The sequence below is a fragment of the Rutidosis leptorrhynchoides genome, chromosome 8 (assembly GCF_046630445.1).
Source record: "Rutidosis leptorrhynchoides isolate AG116_Rl617_1_P2 chromosome 8, CSIRO_AGI_Rlap_v1, whole genome shotgun sequence".
NCBI classification, from domain to species: domain Eukaryota; kingdom Viridiplantae; phylum Streptophyta; class Magnoliopsida; order Asterales; family Asteraceae; genus Rutidosis; species Rutidosis leptorrhynchoides.
The window spans coordinates 255,949,413-255,958,270 of record NC_092340.1 but is presented as its reverse complement, the minus strand read 5'-3'; positions in this window follow the sequence as shown (position 1 = coordinate 255,958,270).

The following is an 8,858-nucleotide window of genomic DNA, read 5'->3' as shown; positions in this document are numbered from 1 at the left end:
TTGAATGAAAATGGTTATTCTGCGGTGAACGGATACGTATATCTGTGGATGTAAGTAGGATAGTAAATGACTGTTGAATCAGATTGGAAGAATGTACAGTGTAACTTATTAATGTGAAATCTAAATATTTCTAGGGTATTACCTACCCGTTAAAATATTTTCACCATTAATAGTTTGTACAAAAGAATTTATAATTATAATCTTTATGAAAACATATATACATATATAATTTCTTCAGATGTAATCATGGATTTAATGAGTCAATATGATATTAAACTCATTTGATTTACCGTTAGAACAAGAATATATATTCTCTAAAACATTAGAAATTATATAATCGTCATGTAGAACGAAGATAATTGATGTAGAATGATTCGTAGAACGATGATTATGCTCGAGGTACAGAATGAGATGTTGAGGCATGTGGTGTTGAAACTTGGGTTGTTGGTGGTACTGTTGGTGTTGATGGTAATGTTGGTACTGGTGATGTTGCTGAAGTTGGTAGGTTTTGCACCACGTTTTCCAAATTGATTACTCGAGCGCGAAGCTCGTTGACTTCTTCCATTATTCCGGGATGATTGTCGGTCGGAACGAGCGGATGAATAAGGTTTTGAATTTGAGATAGTATATAATCATGGCGAGATATTCGGGTAATGAGGGCAAAAATAGTGTTTCGAATTGGTTCGCCGGTGAGTGCTTCAGGTTCTTCGCTAAGAGTGCAGGTTGGTGGGTGGAAAGGATCGCTTTCTTCTCGTCTCCATCGGTTAAGTCGACTACGAATCCATCCTCAATTCATCCTGAATTGAAGATGACTAGTTGGTTGATCCATTTCATTTACACTGATTTCTGATCTTAGGTGAATATCCATGTCGGAATAGCTGTCGGAATAACTATCGGAATAGCTATCGGAATCTGAGGGACTCGAACTGGTTGAGGGATTCATCTCGTACGATCAGGTGAAGGATTTTCGATAAGAAATAGATTATAGGATGTAGATTAGTACTCTGCAATACATAATTTACATATGCATATATATTACTTAAATCCCATAAGTTACGGAGGAATCTACGGAAGCTGTCAAGCAAAGTCTACAATAACAGATACGCTAAGATATGAATTATCAGATACACTAAGATATGAATTTTGTCTATACACTATCTATACAATAGAGGTAGTAAGATGTGTCTAGACTTTAAGGATGATAAGCAAGTAATTTTCGACACGAAATAATAAGCAAAACTTTTGACATGCACACACGGTCGAAGTCCAGACTCACTAATGCATCTAAACAACTATCAGTTAGACACACTAATGCAAGACTTGGTTCGCTAAGACCACCACTCTGATACCACCTGTAGAGACCCTTCCTAATCCATCTGGACGAATACATTACATTTGGTTACATCGCGAGGTACTTACCTCTATATGATACATTTTACAAACATTGCATTCGTTTTTAAAAGACAAACTTTCATTACATCGAAAGTTAACGGCATGCATACCATTTCATAATATATCCAACTATAATTGACTTAATAATAACCTTGATGAATTCAACGACTCGAATGCAACGTCTTTTGAAATATGTCATGAATGACTCCAAGTAATATCTCTAAAATGAGCAAATGCACAGCGGAAGATTTCTTTCAAACTTAAGAATAAACATGCATAAAAGAGTCAACCAAAAGGTTGGTGAGTTCATTAGTTTATCATAATCGATCATTTCCATCATTTTAATAGACCACAAGATTTCATTTTTCATAAACACCATTCTCATATCAGGCATTTCGCAAACTGCATAGAGATAAAAATCATTCATATGGATTGAACACCTGGTAATCGACATTCACAAGATGCATATAGAATATCACCATCATTCCGGGACAACCTTCGGACATGATAATTTCGAAGTACTAAAGCATCCGGTACTTTGGATGGGACTCGTTGGGCCCGATAGATCTATCTTTAGGATTCGCGTCAATTAGGGTGTCTGTTCCCTAATTCTTAGATTACCAAACTAAAAAGGGCATATTCGATTTCAATCATTCTACCATAGAATGTATTTTCAATTACTTGTGTCTATTTCGTCAAACATTTATAAAAGCGAAAGTATTCTCAGTCCTAAAAATATATATTGCAAAAGCATTTAAAAAGGGAGCAAATGAAACTCACAATACGATATTTTGTAGTAAAAATATGCATACGACGGAAGTGAACAATGTAGGGTTGACCTCGGATTCACGAACCAATATCATTTATATATATATTAACACACATAATAATATTTAAACAAGTTTATGTATTAATATTAATATACTTGTTATATTAATAGTTCACACATTAGTTATTATAATTATTACATGTTAGTGTTTAGAATATTCTGTAATGTACAATATTTTTATATTTTGTGTATCACTTAATTTTTATTATATAAAAGTAACATTTTAAGAATATAAAAGTATGTTATATTAGTATACATATGTAATGAATATATTTTATATCAAAAATATTTGTTGTAATAATAATATTAATGATAGTAATAATAATAATGATTTTAATAAGTATGTTAATCTAAATAAAAAGATAATTTTAGTAATAATGATAAAATAATAGTAGTAGTAGTAGTAGTAGTAATAATAATAATAATAATAATAATAATAATAATAATAATAATAATAATAATAATAATAATAATAATAATAATAATAATAATAATAATAGTAATAATAATAATAATAATAATAATGTTAATAATGATATTAAGAATGGTAATACTTATAACTATAAAAATAATGATTTTTCTAATAATAATAATAATAATAATATTTATATTAATAACTATAATGATAATAATACTACTAATAATAATATTAATTATGATAATAATAACTTTACTACTAATGATAATAATGATAATAATGATAATAAGAGTAATAATAATAATAATAATAATAATGATATTAATAATACTAACAATAATGATAATAATATTAATTGTATGAATGATACTAATAATTATATTTTTAATATTTGTAATAATCTAATAACAAAAATAATTAATAATAACAATAATAATAACAATGATAATAATAATGATAAACTGTAATATAATTATTAGTATCATAAGAAGTAGTCTTAAAAAAATGCCCAAGTCCGGGTTTGAACCCGCGACGTCCTGCTAACCCGTTTACGCCTTTAAACATTGAACCATTTCATTTTATCTTCTTAATTAACATCTACATATCATTATCAAATCATCTAACATCATCCGTCATCTAAAATCATCATCTATATCAATACTAGTTTTTATCTCATCACCATCATCTTCGTTAAATTTTCAAGTCATCATCATAATAACCGTACCATCATCATCATCATCTCATCCTCCTAATCACACATTGTTTCGTTCCAAGAGATACAGGAACAGAAAAATACGGCATGGTTCTCGAATGGCACTAGAAATAGATATACGAATATCAAATAGCAGCCTAGTTAAATTAATCGACCAAGTTCTCGGTTAATGCTCTAGTACCCCAAAAGCCCATGTGGTAACTCATGGCCCAATAGCAGCCCAACTGTAACCCATTTTGTAAGTCCATATAAACCATATACGGCCCATATAGCAGCTCAAATCAAGCAGTCCATTTAGAACCCGATTAGAAATCCGTTAATTATATTTTCGGTATTTATTTTATTTATTTTATTTTTAACTTTAACCAGACTACACTCATTATCTAACCCTCTTCCCTTATCATCTTGTCGTTACAATTTTTCAACGTCACCCTACTCTTTTCATCAACACACCATCATTTTCGCCTGATCAGGAAACAGATACATTCCCGTACAGCTGTAGCAGCAGAAACGGAATACACAGCAGTAGGATTGTCGTGGGATTTTGCAGTAGAACATCGTGGTATTGAGCTGTACATGGAAGGCGTAAAATAGAAATAGTATGTGACTGAACACTGAAACATGAAGTGGGTTTGATGTTGTCGATGGTTATGGAAAATAGGAAATGATGGTGGTGTGGTGATGAGAGTGGTAATTGAGGTGTGGTGATGTCATCGAAATAGAAATGAAAGCAACAGTAGTAGCGTATAACATCAAATGTGTTTGGGTTGGTTTTATGGATTAGTAGTAGCGAGTAATATAGTATGATCGAAACCGTATCATATGAGTGTTTGTTGGGGTGTGGGTCTTGATGGAAACAACAACATAGAAGAAATGGGTTATAATAAGGGTGGCGATGGAATTGAAATGAGAAGAGTGAGAAAAACAAACCAAGATATAGATATGATCTTGTTATAATCTTCTCTATGTCTAGGCAAGTGAACAAGATTATATATAATTAAAGATGGGATTTGATAGTACAGTGGTTGTTTCGATGGTTTGCAGCAGCAGAAAACATGGTGGTTTAGATTTGTTCTCGAACATAAACATAAACGAAAAATGATGGTAGGGTGGTGATTAAGTTGGTGGTCTTGGGCGGTTACACAGACCAGAATAGATACCAAGACTATGGTGATGGTTGTCTAAGGTGGGTTTAATGGGTTAAAGAAAGGAAAGTAATAAAAGTGATGATGGTTCAAGTGGCTTGTGGGGATGAATACTTATATTCAATACATTTATATTACTCCGTAAGATATTTAGGTAGTGATGAGAAGACAACAAACCCAACAATAATCAATATTAAATTAAAAGGAAACGTAATACATTCATAATATTGTGTGCTGTCATCCACAAACTTTAATATATATGCTTTCTAGCAAATTAACTTGTTTCCAAAACACAGAATAATTAATTGACTTTACACTATCTCTAATAGTAATCTTAGTACATTCATGGATGAATGAATGATACAAGTGGTTAAGATAATTAATAATTAATAATAATATAATAATAATTAAAATATAATATAAATATATAAACGTGTGAATTGTTAGTCGTCGTCTATTATTCCTTTCACGAACTGGATTTCGTGATCATCAGTGGCGGATAAAAAATCTTCTGAAAAAATTCCATACTTTTTAAATTAAATATTTTTAATTATTCTAGTCATTATTTTATGAAAATAATCATTAATTGTTTAGAAAAAAATTAACTCAACTGTCCACGCTCGATCCCAGGTAAAATATAAAAAGTGTTAAAATTTATTAATTAGCTTCTAAATATATTTTTAATAAGCCTAAAATTTATATAACTCATTTTCGGATCACCGTTTATCTTAAAATCACATAAGTTCGTTTTTAACTTGATTAATAACTATCAAGATGAAAAACGAGTGCTACGAGCGTTTATTAAATAAATTCTAAATCATATATATATATATATATATATATATATATATATATATATATATATATATATATATATATATATATATATATATATATATATATATATATATATATATATATATATATATATATATACTTTTCATATATATATATATATTTATTGTAATATCATATATTATTTTATTTACACAAATGAATTAAATCATATAAGTTTCTATTTTAAATTAGTATATATATTTATATATATAAGTATTCACTTACAGATAGTGGTTTGTGAATCGTCGGGAATGGTAAAAAGGTAAATGCATTCATGTAAACTGTTCCAAAGTTTTCGAGACTCAACATTTGATGTGTGCGAGGTGTAGTACGTAATACTATTAATTTTATTACGAAATACTATTAAATAAGATACAATTTTACACAAGTTAGTTATTTATTTATTGAATGGATATACCTAAACCTTGCTACAACACTTATAGGCAGTGTACCTAATCGTAGAGTAGTGTAGTTTTTAGTAAGTCCAGTTCGTTCCATAGGGAGCTAGCTGATTTTAGCGCTATATATATTTTAAACTATATTTGTATATAAATATATATATAAGTAGTACTTATTATTATTAAAAATGGGGTTTTTACCGTTTAATGACCGGTTTGTCAATTTTAGAACTTAAATCACAATTAAAACCTAATGTAAAATAGTAAATATAATATGACATAATTTAAAGCGTAAAGTAAATAACGATAATTAAAAGTTCGATAATTTAAATGTGCCATAATTTAAAGTACGATAAATAAAATGACAATAAATAAAAGTACGATGATATATAAATTAAGAAAATTATGCTTATTTAAACTTCCGTAATCATGATGTTTGACATGTTGATTTTAATTTATTACCATGGGTTAATTGTCCTTTGTCCTAGTTTATTTGATACGTCCATCTGGTTTTGTCCATAATAGTCCATCGGTCATAAATATAAAGTGCGAGTGTCCTCGTCAAATTACCCTTATACCTGAAGTCAAATATTCTAACTAATTGGGGACTTAAACTGTAACAAGGTCTTAATACTTTGTTAATGATTACACCAGGTTATCGACTGCGTGTAACCCAAGGTTTTAATACGTTGTTAACAATTACACCAAGTATCCTTCTATGTAATCTACCCCTGTTTTAATGAGTCCATTGACTATTAATCCATTCCCGTGTCCGGTCAAATGAACAATTATCAGTATTTATAGATATCCCGTCCACCGTACCCAGTCAAGCATATGTGGTTAAATATAAATACATCAAATTATAAAATTTAAATTAAATTAACAAGATATCATTTAGTTAATTAAACATAAAGCCCATTAATAGCCCATAGTCCAATTTCCACAAGTGTCGATCTTTTGTTCAAACCCCAATTATGGTCCAAAGACCAATAACCCCATCTTAATATTTAGTCCAACATCACGATTACTTCGGCTTAAATAATCATAATAATAACTTAGCTACGAGACATTAATTTAAAAAGGTTAAACATAACTTACAATGAGTATTAATCGCGTAGTGTTACACGGACAGAGTTTCGACTTGCAAACTTAAAACATTCGCTACTATAACCTTATTATTATAAACTTAAATTAAAATTAAAATTAAAATTAAAATTAAAATTATAAATATATATATTTCGTAGATAGAAAGAAAGAAAAAGGGGTACTTTCATCGGCTGAATTCGTGGCCTTTTATAGGCCCATTTTTAACTTTAAAGCTCCACGATCGTGGTACATCTGTTCCACACAGCTCCGCAGTCGCGGAGCTTTGGATTCCAGCTCACCAAATGAATTAAACGTGGGCTGCTGATTATTTTATAATATAATATATATATATATATATATATAATTAATTATATATTATATTATATTCTTGTGCATAGTTGACTTGTATTTTTAGCTCCGTTGAGTCGCACGTTGATAGTTGGTTCATGTCTCGGTTCCAGATTTTCGAACGTCCTTTCGTACGATTTAATATCTTGTACTTTGCGTTTTGTGGCTTGTACTCTTGTGATTTTTAGACGTTTCTCATCAATAAATTGAACCACTTGGATTGTACTTTGTACTTTTTACCGTTTAGGTCATTTGCGTCTTCAAATCGTCGATTTTGTCTTTTGTCTGCACCTTTTATTATTTAAACGAATATCACTTGTATATAGAACAATTGCAACTAAAAGCTTGTCTTTCTTGAAGGATAATGCTATGAAATATATGTTCGTTTTTAGCATTATCAGATATTCCCACACTTGAGCATTGCTTGTCCTCAAGCAATATAGAACTTGAAATAAAAACATACTTGAATCACTTCTTTATTCTTCACACTTTGTACATCAGTGATTTTGATACGGCAGTATGAACAATGATAGTAACGATGTGGTTTACAGTCCCACATGACTATGAAAATTTAGATCCTTTAGGAAATTGGATCTTTATAAAAATATTTGATCTTTTGAAAATTCATTCTAGCTTTTTACCCTAGATAAGTTTTCTGGAATAACCCTTCACTGGTATTTGCAAAATGTTTTTGTAGGTTTTGTGGGTTTCAGATTTGAAAATTTTAGCTCAAAACTTATGGTTTTGTGTCACCCACTTGCTAACCTTGTATTAGGAAAGCAACACGTCCAATTTACTTGCTCCGTATATTACCTTTCGGTAAACTATCATCTGGTTGTAATGGAAAGCGTTAAACAAGCAACTGTTAAGGCAATGTCTAATGACATGCTTTTGATTATGGTCCACAACGTGTCGGATGCAATTACTATCCTTTGTAGGAGCAATAGTAAAGATCACCCTATAATTTTTCGGTCTGGCACAAGGTCCTGTCTTTGACCATGCTATGTAGCTACCGTTCTTACGGTTGACACCTGATTTGGTTCAGGTGACCTAATGAATTCCAGGTGAATTCCTAGGATTTTACGTTCAATGGTAATGAACGTATTGAAAATAGGTTTCAGAAAATAAATCGGTTTGTAATTTGATCAAAATATTTTCTCGTTCAAGCTCGAGTTTAGATATCATTGAATTCCATGAGTTTAAATTCTCAATCTTTAAGTTCAATCTCAAGGATTGAGTAATATCAGGCTTAAAAGCTGATTTTTGATCTTTAAGGAGATTATCCTTTCTGGGGATCTGATTCATTAGTCTTATAAGCTAATTTGCACGGTGCCCCCCATTGTATGAAACAGATCCTCTCATGGTTAGAATAAGTCTGACCACTTGGCGACCCTGTTTGATGCTGAGGTCCGTGGATTTCCTGCTGATTTTAGTGATGACTTTTCTAGATTTTTCGTCAACCTACAGCTGGTCTGGACGACAACTTCCTGACCTAAATCAAGAAGCGCGTTTCTTTTTCTCGGAAGACTTTACTTCCTTTTATATCAAATGGCACATTCCTTTCAAATATATTATAAGAAATCGGGTAAAACTGATTAAAATCGTTCAAAACAAAAGTACCTTCAATTATTTGTACAAAGATATGTGATATGTGATTTAAATAACTTGGTAAATTTTTCCCACACTTGGCTTT